We start from the raw sequence: 14,750 nt of genomic DNA, 5'->3' as shown, positions 1-14,750 counted from the left end.
AGCCATTGTGTGGTCGTAATGAAGTTCGGAACGTTGTTTTTCAGCCATTCTTGGTTCACTAGCGCTTTGTGAGACGGTGTTGAATCTTGTTGAAACGGCCATGGTTTGCGACCGAAATGTTTGTTTGTCCACGGCTTCAAAGCAGCCTCCAGAACACTTTCCCGATAATATGTCGCATTTACTTTGACGCCAGGCTCGATGAAAACAATTGGAGTGCGCCCATCTGCGGTGACAGCGGCCCAAACCATTATTTGTAGCGATTGCTGCCTCCTGGTGGACAACCGATCACTTAGATTCTCGTATGAACGGTCGGTCAAGTAAACCCTATCGTTTTGAGAGTTTACGAATTGCTCAATTGAAATTTTTTTTTTGCAGAAAACACAATGTTCGGAATTTGACCGCTTTCGGCCAAGTGAAGCAACTGCTTTGCTCTCTCAAGTCTTACTTGTTGCTGCTTCCGTGTGAGATCATGGGCCTTTTGGAACTTGTAAGGCTTGATCTTGAGCTCATTTTTCAATATGCGTCAGATGTTGCGGTCGGATATTTTCAGTTCCTTAGCCACTTAATTGAGCCGGATTGAGAGAAAACAAAAATAAAAATGTTCACATATTTTAAAACAAATTTTTTTATTGCCTGTAACTTCATTCAATTTTCCATACACTTGTTATAACTCCCAAATGAGATGACTTGTAGTGACTTCAGCGAATTTTGGTTTTTATTAAACACACTTCACACCACGAAAAAGTTTTGCCAGTCAAAGAAAGAAATTGAAACGATTCGATTTACGTGCGCAGTTTAAATCTACTGGTATGATTCAAATTTGACTAAATATTAATGTAGATAGATCAGGTACCCTGAAAAGGACATATTAACATTGGCATGAAGTTTGTTATACCCAGAAGGAGGACGAGCTTCATTTAGCCATTTACATATATATGTCTGTCTATCTGTCCGTCAGTCTTCACATACGCGATATAGTCTCAAAGCCGGAACTTTGTATACGTTCTTTTTTCCAAAGAGGCTTATTCGAGGGAACCGCCGGTATCGAATCACCATACAATCCAAATGGTCGGAATTAAGACATTGTATGGAAACCTTTTTTTATTTGACGAGATATATTCATAAAACTCGGCATTAGTTATTGTATAAGCTAACCCAGTAATCTCCGAAGAATTTAATTACATTGGAGCACATAGCTGCTATGAAATATGAATCAAGTTCTTGACTTTCATTGCAACCGAAATTAACGTCATTTAATTCACTCCTGCGAAATCTTAATGTTACAATTAGGTATTTATTTGCATCCTTATCGCAATAGTTGCAGAAAGCACAAATTTTTCAAAGTTTCTTATATTATTTTAACGCGGCAGAAATAAAATCTTAATCGTCTAAAATGGATACCAATAAATAGTGATAATAAATAAACTTATGTTACGTGGTTCACATACTTGGAATATATAATAGCTGTTTACATAAATAGTGGCCGTGAATACTCTAGATGCAAATAATTATGAATAAGCTGAAAACCAAAAACAACATGCTGAATAGAAAGTCACTTGTGTAAGCAAGTTTGCGTGGTATATGCGTGTCTATATGCGCACATGCTGATGTATTTGTGTAAATCAGCAGAAACCGCTTTCATCAGGCTCAACTTCGGTGAACTTCCAAGAGTTTGCTGTATTTGTACATACGATTCTATCATTATAACATACATGCCTGCAAATCCATACTACCATGCGTGTGTGCATCTCGTCAAGGTTGTGTTTATGCTCTCCTCGTCTGTTTGCGCTATTGGTTGCTTAAAGGCATAAAACACTCACCTTTTTTTTATCCGAGAATAACATATATCGGTTGCTTATTTCTATGTTTGTGGCAAAACATTTTCGCAAGTTTCTGCTTTTCTCCGTTGAGTGCGTGTTTGCGGTCAACCTCTTTGAACATCGCCTCAAACAAGCACGTGCAACAGAATTATAGCCAGAAATAATATTAATGATGGATTGCGTTTTGCTTTTGTTTATCGTTTGCCGAAAATAGCTGCTTAATTGCGAGCGTTGGGAGCTAAGCTACTTGCGGCGGTAATCAACATATTATATGAGTAGGAAGCAGCACACATACACGCGTGTTAGTTAATAAGATATTTTTATGTATAAATAGTAGGGTGTTCGTTATGACCAAAGTGCATTGCTTTTTTCAAACGGCCGCTGAAGTTATAGTTTTTGTTTTCATAAAAAAATATTAAGAAACAATATCTTTAGTTTCATTTTAAACCGTGACTAAATATTTTTATTTTTCCCATGTATTTTATAAAGAAGTTTTTTTTATATTTTTAAAATAAATTTTCGAAAATAAATTTACAGTTTAAGAAAGATATATTCTAATACAAAATTTTCCAAAACTCCTAATGTTTTTTTTTATCAAATATTCCTTTAAAAGTTAAACGCAGTTAAATTTATATACTGTAATATACTGTATCCATAGGGTACACCATGTCGTATGAGTAACGCTTAATGTACCTGTATCACTTGTATGAATAGCCAGTTCATTTGCTTTTTGATTTTAATAATAATATTTATTAAAAATTAAGATATTAAACCAAATATTTCTTTGTTTTTATGAGAAAAACTATTAGAGCGGAACATTTTGTATTAGAATATGGTTTCTTCAAAGTTATAGATTTACTTGCTCAATATAAAATATCAAAAAGTCGCATGCTATCAATATAGGAAAATAATATTATTTAGGTACGGTTAGCATTGAAAATAAAAAGCTTGTATACGCTTAATCCTAATTTTGAAAACGGCTACTGAAATTTAGTGTTCTTTTGCAAAAAAACCATTAACAACTTGAAAAATTACGGACACCCTAATGCTCTTGTATTTTATATCGTTGAGATAAGAGTGTAGCGAATTGCTTTTATGAAGTAGTTTAATAATAACAAGATCTTATATATTAAATACGAAATGTTTTTGGCTGCCTTTGCTTGTTTGGTGCATAACAAAGTAACCCGCAGCAGTTATATGTTTCATTTATTTGATTAAGTGAATTTTAGGTAAAAATATGTGAGCTTAAACTAACTAAAGTCGTGTTCATTTATGGTGATAATGCTTAAATAGTGGGCGAAATTTAGGAACATCGAAAATGAACGGAACGATTTTTTCACTTGATCTCAATAATATGGAGCAAACCCTCTTAATTTTTACTAATACATAAACAAGATAAATTATGACAGCATTTAGAACAAAGACGGTACTGTTTGGTGAATTTTCAATCGCTTTTGTACAAAGCTCAATACTTCATAGTATAAACACAGTTTTTTAACTCCAATTCTCAATTAGAGATACTTTACATGGAAACATGTGTATTCTCGCTTCTTTGGGCCAAAAGGGACCCTGTTAGGGTTTATGGAGTGTTCTAATGAAATTTTTCAACTAAATACTCGTACTTCCTGAACTTCTTGCTATATGGTATATAATGTATAGTAAGAAGTTTTCGAAAATGCAGTTCTTTTAATTTCCATAGAGAAATTCTAAAGCACAAAATAGATTGTGCTACTTTTACTTAGTTTCACAAAGTCGTTGATGCCATCCTGATCCAATTGATCTTCCGAAACCAACAAACTACCTTTTTCGCTGCACTAAACTATAAAAACCCTCATTATTTCTTATTGCATAGAAGGGTATAAAAAAACTTTATCACGATTTTGATCGGCCAGTTTGTAAGGCTGCCACGGTATATACATATATTCGATACAGGACTTATCTGACTAATTTTTGTTGGGATTGTGGCATTGCCTTGGATGATATCCTCCATCAAATTGTGTGAAGATATCTTGAGAATTAAACAAGTTTTTCATAAAACGACTGTATTTTTATCCGTGTGCTTGTATGACAGCTATTTGGTTTACTAGTTATATACTAGTCCAAAGCAATAAGTGACAGCACATCACGAAAATTATTTCTATATTAGAATACATTACCTATGTATATACATATGTATATAGAAGAGAGTCATGTTAGTTACACTATTTATAACTCAAGAACGGCTGAACCGTGTTGACTGAAAATTATTGGGGAGGTAGCTTAGCACCAGAAGACGGACTAAGGACATTTTTTTATTTATTTATACAAAAATTCAGTAGAATTCATAAACATCAAAATTATATTTCGAATCCTAAGCATTTGTTTAAAAATCAATAAAAACAACGTTCCGAACTTCATTACGACCACACAATGGCTCTCGAATTCACCAGATGCGAATCCAATGGATTATTCTCTCTGGGCCATTTTGGAGAGTAAGGTACGTAGTAAAAAATACACCAGTCTCGAGACGCTGAAGAATGCCATTGTCCGTGAGTGGGCCAAAATACCGGCAAGTCACATTCGGGTAGCTTGCGATTCGTTTTTTGACCGTCTCAAGGCCATAGTTATGACAAAAGGTGGTCATATCGGGCAAAAGTGAATTGGTCCTGAATTTATGATTATTTTCACACATTTTGTACTTTAAAATAAATAAAAATAGTTTTCCAAACCAACATTATGGCTTTATTAATTCGTTACACTTCGAGTGCCGGACCCTGTATGTACAAACACATACCTTAAAGAGTATATAACAATTCCTTTTGGGTGTTATAAGCATCTTAAGAAACTTAATATACCCTGCTCATGGTAGAAAAGCCAACACCAGTTATTAACATTAAACTTTTCAAGGTTGTCTACATTAAGATTTCAATGTTTTGCATTGCTAACAGGTAAAAGAGCATAACAGATCATGCATCCATTTTAAAACTTCCTACTTCTCCTGGAACTCTTCAAGCGCATATATCGCAGAAATAAATTATTTATATACAGTTTGCCGAAAGCGGTGAATTGAGTCAGAAAAGTGCTTGCAACAGTTCTGCTGGTTTGATAATAATAAAATATTCTTCGTCAAAGATTGGCTTTCGATTTCCGCAAATTTTTGCCGATTGACGGTTTCGTCAGAAGCTTCAAACTCTGCAATTAACAATTCATTATAATATTACATAAGCGCAAGCAGCTGATTATTTGTATGCGAGTGCATATTGCTTTCGTTTTCCACGAATTGCAACCACAAGAAAACAAATTTATTATTTTACAATTGCTTTCACTAAATTCCGCGAAGCACACTCGCATAAAGGCGAATGAAACTGTATGAGTGTGCGAAAGCGTTTACAAGAGCGCGTGGCGGTTGAACACGCGCTCCACTTTCACTTTGATGTGCTTATCGATTTGTTCGTTATCGTTAAATAAAACTGGCACATTATGTATACTTAGGTCGCTGCAGCAGCAGCAGCAACAACAACCAACAACTATTTCACTTTCGCGCGAATTTTACTCCGTTTTTGCCGGTAACTTTAGCCATCATCACAATCATCAGTGTTTATGCTCAAAAGCAATTGAAAGCAGTCGCAGTGGCAGCAGCAGGTGTAATGGTGTCTGACGCTTCGCATTTTCAGCAGAGTGGGTTTCAAATGTGCGCTTATTACATGGAATAAAATAAAATATTACACAGTGAGCGAAAAGTTAAAAAATTGTGTTCGAAAATAATTTTGAATTGGCGCAGAATTGATGTTGAGTTAGGTCAGCTGAGCTACACGAGCAGCCTAGATAAAGGAAAAATTTCTGAGTGAGATTATTGATATTTTAGAGCTGTAATATAAGAAAGCGTGAGGCAGGGAGAGCGGGAGAGAGAAAAAATTGAGGCTCTACATGCTTGTGTTGACTACTCTAACAATAAGTTTATGGCTGACAATGCTTCAAAGGGCGATCTATTATAGCTAAAGTAGAAGTGGAAAATTCCAGATTTCGCAAGCAACGCTTCTAAGCCCCCTATTATATTTATAGTGAGAAAAAATTCAAAGAATAGCAAGAATAAATGGAACCTGAAGTTTTTAAAGGAGAAGTAGATTATGTATCAGTTTCGCGGAAGTCATTTAGTACCAAGCGAGAAGTAGAAGATGACAATGAATGATGATGAATGAAAATAAATCATGAATTTGCTCTCCTGAATTTATCAAAATTTGACTTCTGTGGCTTACTGTTATATACCAACAAACACTGACATACAGCATATACATATAATTATAAATACTTATCATACCCCTTTATATTGGCCCATTGGCAAAAACTAATACGCCCATCAACTTTATTGCTTGTACAATTTGAAGCGAGCAATTCGCACCAGCGCACATGCTCACACACGTCGACGTCTTGCGCTCAACGCAAGAGCATACTCACGTTCAGCCATTTCCATCACTCTCGCCTATAAACGTAGAGTGTGTGACGTGAGCTCCTGACGATGCTCGAGTTCAACTTCTCAAATTTCCACATTTATATTGTTTTGAACCCGCAACGTTTGCCCGGCGTCTGCTGCCGCTTGACGTTGCGCTTTCATTTGCTCACACGATATTCTGTTTTCATTGCTTTTATATTGGCTTGATTGCATTTCACTTGAGGAAATTGTCGATCAGCGTCATTATCTCCTTAAAAGCCACACACACAAACACACTGAGATGCAGGTAATAGTAGACAATTGAAGTGCTGTGGTGTGTGTTTGTATGTATGTGTGTGGCGATAGTATTTTGAAGTGAAATTGCTGAATGATGAGCAAATAAATCGGTTTGATGGCCAAGCGATCAAACATTTCGGCACAGACACGGCGACAATTCATCGCTCAGTGCGTTGGCATGGTGAGTGGAGCGTTATCAAGGAGCGTTTATATTTGGCATTTAGTTGGCACGTTTTATTTGATAAGTTTAAGCTAATTTTATTTTAAATTTTCTTTTATAATTGGTTTTTATTTGAACCCTTTTATAACCCATGATAAGTCTAACGAAATTTTTTCGAACCAATAATTTATATTCACCGTTTTCATAGAAAGTTTTTGCGATTTGAGGACTAGGTAGACATTATACTAGGACTAGATTGATTAGTAAATAACTAATAGTTATTACTTTCACCTTTTCTCTTTGTATGTAGCACACATTGTTATCATCATGATCCCATTTTTTGGCAAAACTGAAGCGAGTAAAGAAATATAAGTCAGAAAATGCCTATTTAGAAACTATCGTGAACAAAATTCTTTCTATAATTTAAAACTTTTTAATGGTCGATGCTAACACTGCTTTGCTGTAGAAATCCCATTCACATCTATTGGTAAACTCTTCAAATATCTAGGGAGTTGCCGGAAATTTGTAGACTGCAAATTTAGTTATCTCTCAGATGGATTTTTAGTTAGGCCTAACAACATTCCGTATAGATTTTACATCTTTTCAATACTTAGTCTGAGAGTAGCGATCACGTGATTTTTCAATAAGGCAATGCTTTTTCGGGGTAGGTCTTTTCGTTACTTGATTTATAGTCAAAATAATGGTTCGGTACACGGGACGTACCGCTTGGTATTTTGGCAAATATTCGAGCGCGCAGCAAAGTCTTTTATTCGAGTAACCAGTGATCGGTTTCGCGCGTCTACGCCAGTGGACGCATTGTCAGAGATGCCACACAGTGCACACAGAAGACGACATTGCTGGTTTAAGATCAGAATATCGAATAAAGCTCAAATGAGTCCAACGATTCGAACAATTTGAGCCGTGTTCCCTTTTTATGGAATGTTTTGTGGAAAGATATTCGTTTGCAGGTTTACAAATCCCAACTGGGCAATAATTGAAACTTAACGATCATTAATAGAAACTAAAACTAGATGGCTACTGACCCCGACTTTTACAAGAAAATTTGTAGTGATGAAGCTCACTTTTGATTGAATGGATTTGGTATGCTCTATGGGCAGTGGCAGTCCATAGTACTTCAAAAATGAAGCGAGCCATAAGTAAATCAAGAAACAAGGTTAATGACTTTTGCGGTGCTGAATTGAAGGATGTTGATGACAGCGATTTCAAATATGATAGATACGCTGCTTGTAACGTTCCGAAATAAAAGACAAAAAGCTGCGGAAAATTTTCGATCCAATTTTCAGACACGAAAAAAATGCCGGCAGAACTGAAAGTTGACGAAGAAAAACCAAAAATCTGCAGCCAACAAACAAAACGGGAAAATTTCTACATTAGAGCTTGCGAAGAATAATGCAGGGTCTCAGTGTACATTCCTCTGTTAAATACAATCGGGAATATTTGATTTGAAGAATGGAACTGCTACAGAAGTATTGGATGGATTTCAACTGAGTTTGCTGCTTCCAGAAAAAGTATGTGCTCTAAAAACCAAGGAAATAGAAAAGCTTATTGACTGCTCGATAGATAGGTTCAACGGCCTTTTGGATAATGACAACAACGTGCGACGATTGAAGCTCTAAGGGGAACTTGATCACAATACCATTGGATTCAGAAGCAAAAGTGAAAAGACAAGTTACCGACAACTGCCTTGGAAACTTTGAAAAATGGCAACGTAGACCTATACCCCATTAGTCATAGTTTTTGTCGCATATTCTGCACACTTGCTGTGGCGAATGCGAGCTCTGAATGCTCTTCTTTGACACTTCGCCGCATGAAAACCTGGCTGAGGACGACCATGCTTCAAAATAGATATATCGGCCTGGCACAAGCATCAAGGCATTGATGTCACTGCAGCAGGAGTTCTCGACATATCCTCAAAACTTGGTCCGCATCGTATTGTTTTGTGAAAATTTTCCATTCAATACACGAACTGGCTACAATATTATATATTGCAATAAAGTATTTTTTTCAATTTAGTAGGATTTGATATCAGAAGCTCGATTTGAGGTCTTTCCACTATGATATTAAAATGTTTAAATATATGTACTATATTTATAATAATCTTCATGTGTCAAGTAAATGTTTATTTACAAAAAATTCTTTCTGAATCCGCCCTGTATAAGATAATAAGAGCATATTCAATACTTTCGTAAAGAAAATTGTAATTGAATAGTATAAAATATCAAAGCTTGCTAAGATCTTCAGAGCAAATGTTTCTTTTTTTTTGGTCAGCATTTTAACATTTTTTACTATTTTTTCTTAGCTCTTCAATTTAATTTACTTGACGACTGTGTCTCAAGAAAGAGAAGAGAAATTATATTAGATAGCAACGACTGTGTCTCAAGAAAGAGAATAGAAATTATATTAGATAGCAACTTTTAGACTAGATATTAGTTATAGAGGCTCTGAGGGTAAATTTGAACATTTAAATTCTTCAAACAAAAGTTTTCTACATTTATTCCTTCGCACTTGTATATGGTGCTCTTTTGCAAATTATCAGATATAGAAATACTTAATTTGCCCTAAACTCACAAATTTTCATACACAACCGTCAACATAGAAGTTAACAGAAAGACCCTTTTTCCTTCATGATTTTGAATTTTCACATATTTCCTACAGAAATATCGATACACAAATGTTTGTAATAAGCTTTGTTAGAAAAAACATAAAGTAATAAGAAAATGCTGATGTCATTAAATATGTCAAGTCCGCTCTTTTAACTTAGCACAAATACGCTTTGTTAGGCATTGGGTTTGGGTGCGAAAGTATTTTCTAAATCAACTAAACATGCAGATTAGACAGTTAGTACATTTACAGGCACTTTATATGAGAGCTAATGCCACACTCACATATGTACATATATTAACAAAATTTGGATTACAAAGCCAAATATACAGATTTACAAACTCTTGTGCATACATATATTCGTACTCATACTTATTTACAGGCAATAATGTTTGACACATGCGCGCCGAGGAGCACAAGTGGTGCAAAAATGCGAGTAAATTAAATTTTATTGGTTCAGCAACAACGACGACGCTGACGACGCTCGAGAAATGTCGCGACATAATACAAATGCTTAGACAACTGCTGTTTGCCTTCCAATGGCGCGGCTCTCGTGCGTAAGAATACTTTGCGGTGGCGGCACATATGTGCGAATATAAGCTTTGATGTGTGGGTGTGTGTGTGTTGGGAAGCCTGTGAGCCGACGACACAATGTGATGACACTTTGTAGGTATCCTCTTATGCTTACTCCTTATTGCTCTTGTACAGCACATGTATATGAGTATATTAATGTGCGTGTGTGTGTGTGTGTCGCTGAAGTTCGCCACATCGGAATTTGCAATTTAAACTAGAAACCAAGGTCAGGAAAGGAGCAAAAAGCAATGTGAAATATAAATGAAAGGCAAGCAACAAAGCATCACAATAAAAATAAAATCATTTCAAAAGAAAAAATGCTAAACGTTACACCAAAGAGCAAATAATAAAGTGTCGAGCAGGAGCAGAAAGGTCAATCTCTGTTTCCTCCGCCACATTGCGTTGCACTGCATTCTTTTTATGCCGCTGTTTTACAGCCACATAATGGAGGTAGTTGTTGTGTTGTTGTCTTTTTCCTATTTCTGTTGATATGATAAATGTTGTTCACGTATAGACCTTGCAAGTGCCTTGAGCAAGTAATCATTGTTATGTGTTTTGACCTTGCACCGTCTATTACAGCGAAGAAGTTTGTTTTATTGCTGCAGGGAAACTATATTATCATATACTTAAATCCAACTGTATAAATTCATCCTGCTCCACAACTCGATTTAAGAGTGGATGTTTAGACATCTGTGAATTTCTATCCATAACCTCAAAAAAAGCCGAAAATATTCTTGCTTTGAATATCAAGCTTAGGTATTTTAAGGACGTAGTCAACATTGGAAGTGGCAGCATGATGGATCTCATTTGTAGAAATGACGTAGTCTTAGAAGCTGTCATAGCGGCTCGGTTGTTTCCCCATTACCAACTTTTTCGGCGTGTTCTGTACGTAGTTTTACATACAATGCGTTTTTGGCAACCCGAAAACTATGAAAATCTGATTAAAATTAAATTTTTTTAACTCTCTTAAACTTTTGTACTCCACCTCGATCAGCACTATCCTCTGCCAATTGATATATTTTTTTTATTCCCAAAAATTTATTTTTTATCGCACTAGATGTGCGCCTTAGAGAGCTTAAGATTTTTAGAAAAAATCAGAAAGCTCTACCTTGAAGTACAAAGTGCTGAGTCGTTCATATCTTGTGAAATCTATGAACGAGAATAGGTTACCTTATGAGTTACTATAGTAGGTGCGAGAAGATGAGAGAAATAAAGATAATGCATTCAATACGTACGTCTACGAAGAATCACACAGCGTCCCATCGATCCTAAAATAAACGACAAACTAATTGGATAGCACAGGGTTATTTATAATTCCACAATTGAGCAGATATTCAAATAGTCGAAAATGATAGCGAAAATTGGTTGCTTTATAATAATTTTGCCAAAATTGAGAAGAATACCTTCTAGCTATTTGTTATTACACGTACTTTTAGATGGAGGAAACCACTCAAAAATAAACTATCCAAGCATAACTTTTTTGCAAATGTTCAACTAGCAACGTATGCTGGGAACATGTATAAATTGACCAATTGAGCTGCTAGAAGTAATATCTTAGAAGAAGTAGGAAAACGATGGAGAACGAAGGGAGTTATATCCATTATCCAAAAAATGATATTTTGGCTAAGATCTGATGCTGCTATTTTTTCTTCGAACCCACAATAACATGGAAAACAATCTGAGCAAGGAAACCTTTGGTGAACAAAACTATGGAATTTTGGGCTCCAGTGATAAAGATCGGATAGTACAGAACTCTGAGTTATGAAGCTAAACAATATAGCTCAGTCAACACAGTTTAGCGATTTTAGCCAAAACGGGTCCATCAGTCGAATTCCTATGAAACCTTAAGCACCAAATAGATATTAGACAATCTAACAAGACCAAAAATTGTATTATGGGGTTACATGAGTTTACGGGTTTCAGAAAATCGATTATTTTTATTGTCTTATTAAATTCTATAACACCACTAGACTATTATCTTAAATTTCAAGTTGATCCGAATAATAGTTTCGGTGTTTCAGCTTTGAGAACTTGTGCGCTCGAGGCTAGCTAGGCTTAGTACGCCGTCTTTAAACGCGCTTTTCTCGAAACTGTGTTTTTGAAGTCGATTGGCAAGATTTCTCAAGAGCTACTCAACCAATCTTCATTAAATTTTGCACAGGGCTTTGAAATACAATACTTAAAGACTTGGATGAAGAACTCTTTTTTCGATTACAACTATTTGAAAAAAAAAATTGCGAAATTTACACTGAAATTTTAATTTTTTTGTAAAATTGTCGCCCAAAAATTCAATTTTCAGTTTTTTTTTCCTTCGAGATGATCTTGTGAAGAGTTATCCTGCCAACACGGACGCAACTTTTTTCCAAGGGAAAACGGAAACGGCTTCGCAATGGCCGATAATAAAACTATTTTTTCAAAAAATTTTAGAATTTCTTTGTTAATAGTGTATATTTGTAACATAAAAAAATTCTATCAAAATTTCAATTTTTATATGAGAAAAAAAAATTTAAAAGGCTGTTTTTCACCCGAGGAAACCCATGCAACGTTTCAAACGAACTCCTTTTAAACTTTTTTCGGTTTTGCATGAACTTACCAAAAGACAAAAATTGGAAATAATAACAAAACTGACTCTATCGAATTTATATCGAAGACGTCACTGAACTGGTATGAAACCGTAAGGCTCTATATGAATAATTAAATCAATTTATAATGCAAACAAACATAAGGTGACGACAGCACAAAAAACAAAAAAACTCACGACTTCAGTGGAAATACTTCGTATTGGAAACAAAAAGGAAAAATTTTTAAAATTTTTTGTAGCTGTAGCTTTGATTTGTGATTGTGCCGGGGAGAGTAATTTTCGCGCCTGCTGGCTGCTTATTGCTTCCTGAATAACGGTTTTTACTTCCGCCATTTATCTACTTTATTTCTCAACATTGTTTTTTATTCAAAAGCACAGCAAAGATTTGCCATCGGTTAAAAGCAAGCAAGCCTTGGGCTATACGTTAAACTAAATTATTGTACAGCAAGCAGATACTAAAGCAAGGGAGAGAAAAACTGGCAATTGCTTAACAAAGGCAGCAAAATTGTGTTTTTGAAGCGCGCCAAGTGCGCACAAACTCTGCCACGCTAATAGAGTATGGCAAATAATCATTGTAAATAAGGCTGAAAACCAATTTCCATATTCAATTTTGCTAAGTGCTAACAGTTAAATATGTTCATTTTCACTCGCTTTTAAGTAAGCTTTCGGTAAGCGGTGGCGGCGACGGCCCGCAATACGTTAACAGCAGTCACTCAATTCAATTCTTTGTTTGTAAAGGGTATTTGGTTTGGAGGTATATACGTTTTTTGAAGGGAAACTATTACTGTGGATGGCAAAATAGTAAAATTACATATATGAATCTTATATTTATCACAACAATATAGATTGACAGAAGAAGACTTACATCCACACCCAAAGTATTAGACTACCTTTTGCGAAGTGAGCTTGAGTCAATGTCTATGAGAATCAATGAGCTACTAATAATCGCATAAAAAGCAACCTTAGGTGAGTTATTGGAGAGATTGCTATGGTTGAAAAAATTAAGAAAAATTGGATGGGATGATATTAGAACTAGACTTCATGTCCAAAATTCTACCTTAACTTCCCTAAATTCTGTTAATACTCTCAAAGTTATAAAATAATGTCAAATTAATACGATTAATAAACCCCAAATATTGTCCAGCTCCTACAGTTTTCCTTGTCTTATTTCAAACAAAAGTTCTACTCTTATTAAAATTCACCCTTTATTTGCTTGGTTAAACATAAAAGCTACATAAACAATGATGTGTGTGTGTGTGCATCTGCACATTTATGGTTATTTCGGACGTTCATAAGGAAGCAAATGAATGGTTAAATGGCTAATACAAGTTTAAGTAATGCGGAAATGTGGTCATCACCAGTATTTTCGAATTCTTGCAGCATGTTGTGGTGAATAACTCGGAAGCATATCAAAGGAACAGTGGAAGTACTGACTTAGTGTAAATATATGCAAATGTATGAAAATGAGTAATAACTATTGTATTTACTGCATATTTATACACACAGATTCCAATACATACATAGAGCAAATTATACATATACATTTACATTTAATTGAAGTAGATGGCCTTGAATTGCTTCATGCATAGGAGGAAATGTAAATCAAAAGGGCTTAAGTGGAGAGATTAAAAGAAAGGAATGTAGAGAAATGACCGTTATTAAACCACTAAGAGTATGATTCCACACTTTGAACATAAGGAATTTTTCGGTATTACTGATTTTGGAGAAAGTGCTGTACATTCTCATAAATTATTGATTACAGATATTTTTTAAATTAATTCTAATATATATGAGCGAGCGAGTGATTTAAAAATATTTATTTAAGTAAATATACCTTAAGTTTTAATTTAACAAAAATTTACAGTTAAAAATAAAATTTTCAAAAATGGTTTAGGGGATAAATTTCTCAGTCTTGACGTGAACTGCTCATATGTATTATGATTTGCAAAGCCAAGCTCTTGTGAAACATTATGATTGTATTGAAAACACTCGTCTTCCAAATACAAATAAATAGTCAAGACTTTTCGGAATATAAGTTCTTCATGTAGAAAGTATTGACGGGTCCTTCAACGATTATTCCCAAGTGTGGTAACCCGCTTATCTTTATTTCAATCAATCTGAGTTTTCTGTGTAAAGCACAACTGATCTTTCCTGTCCCTTTTTTGATATTTATATTCTTTCATATTTCGATCTTCTTCTCGTTTTTGATGTAGACACCGATTACGCGATTATAGCAGAGTCTACAATAGCATTCATTCTTTCTTTTCGTTATTTGGCGCCTATTGAAGA

This window comes from Bactrocera tryoni, chromosome 3, assembly GCF_016617805.1.
Source record: "Bactrocera tryoni isolate S06 chromosome 3, CSIRO_BtryS06_freeze2, whole genome shotgun sequence".
Lineage (NCBI taxonomy): Eukaryota > Metazoa > Arthropoda > Insecta > Diptera > Tephritidae > Bactrocera > Bactrocera tryoni.
Note: the sequence above shows the minus strand (reverse complement) of the source record.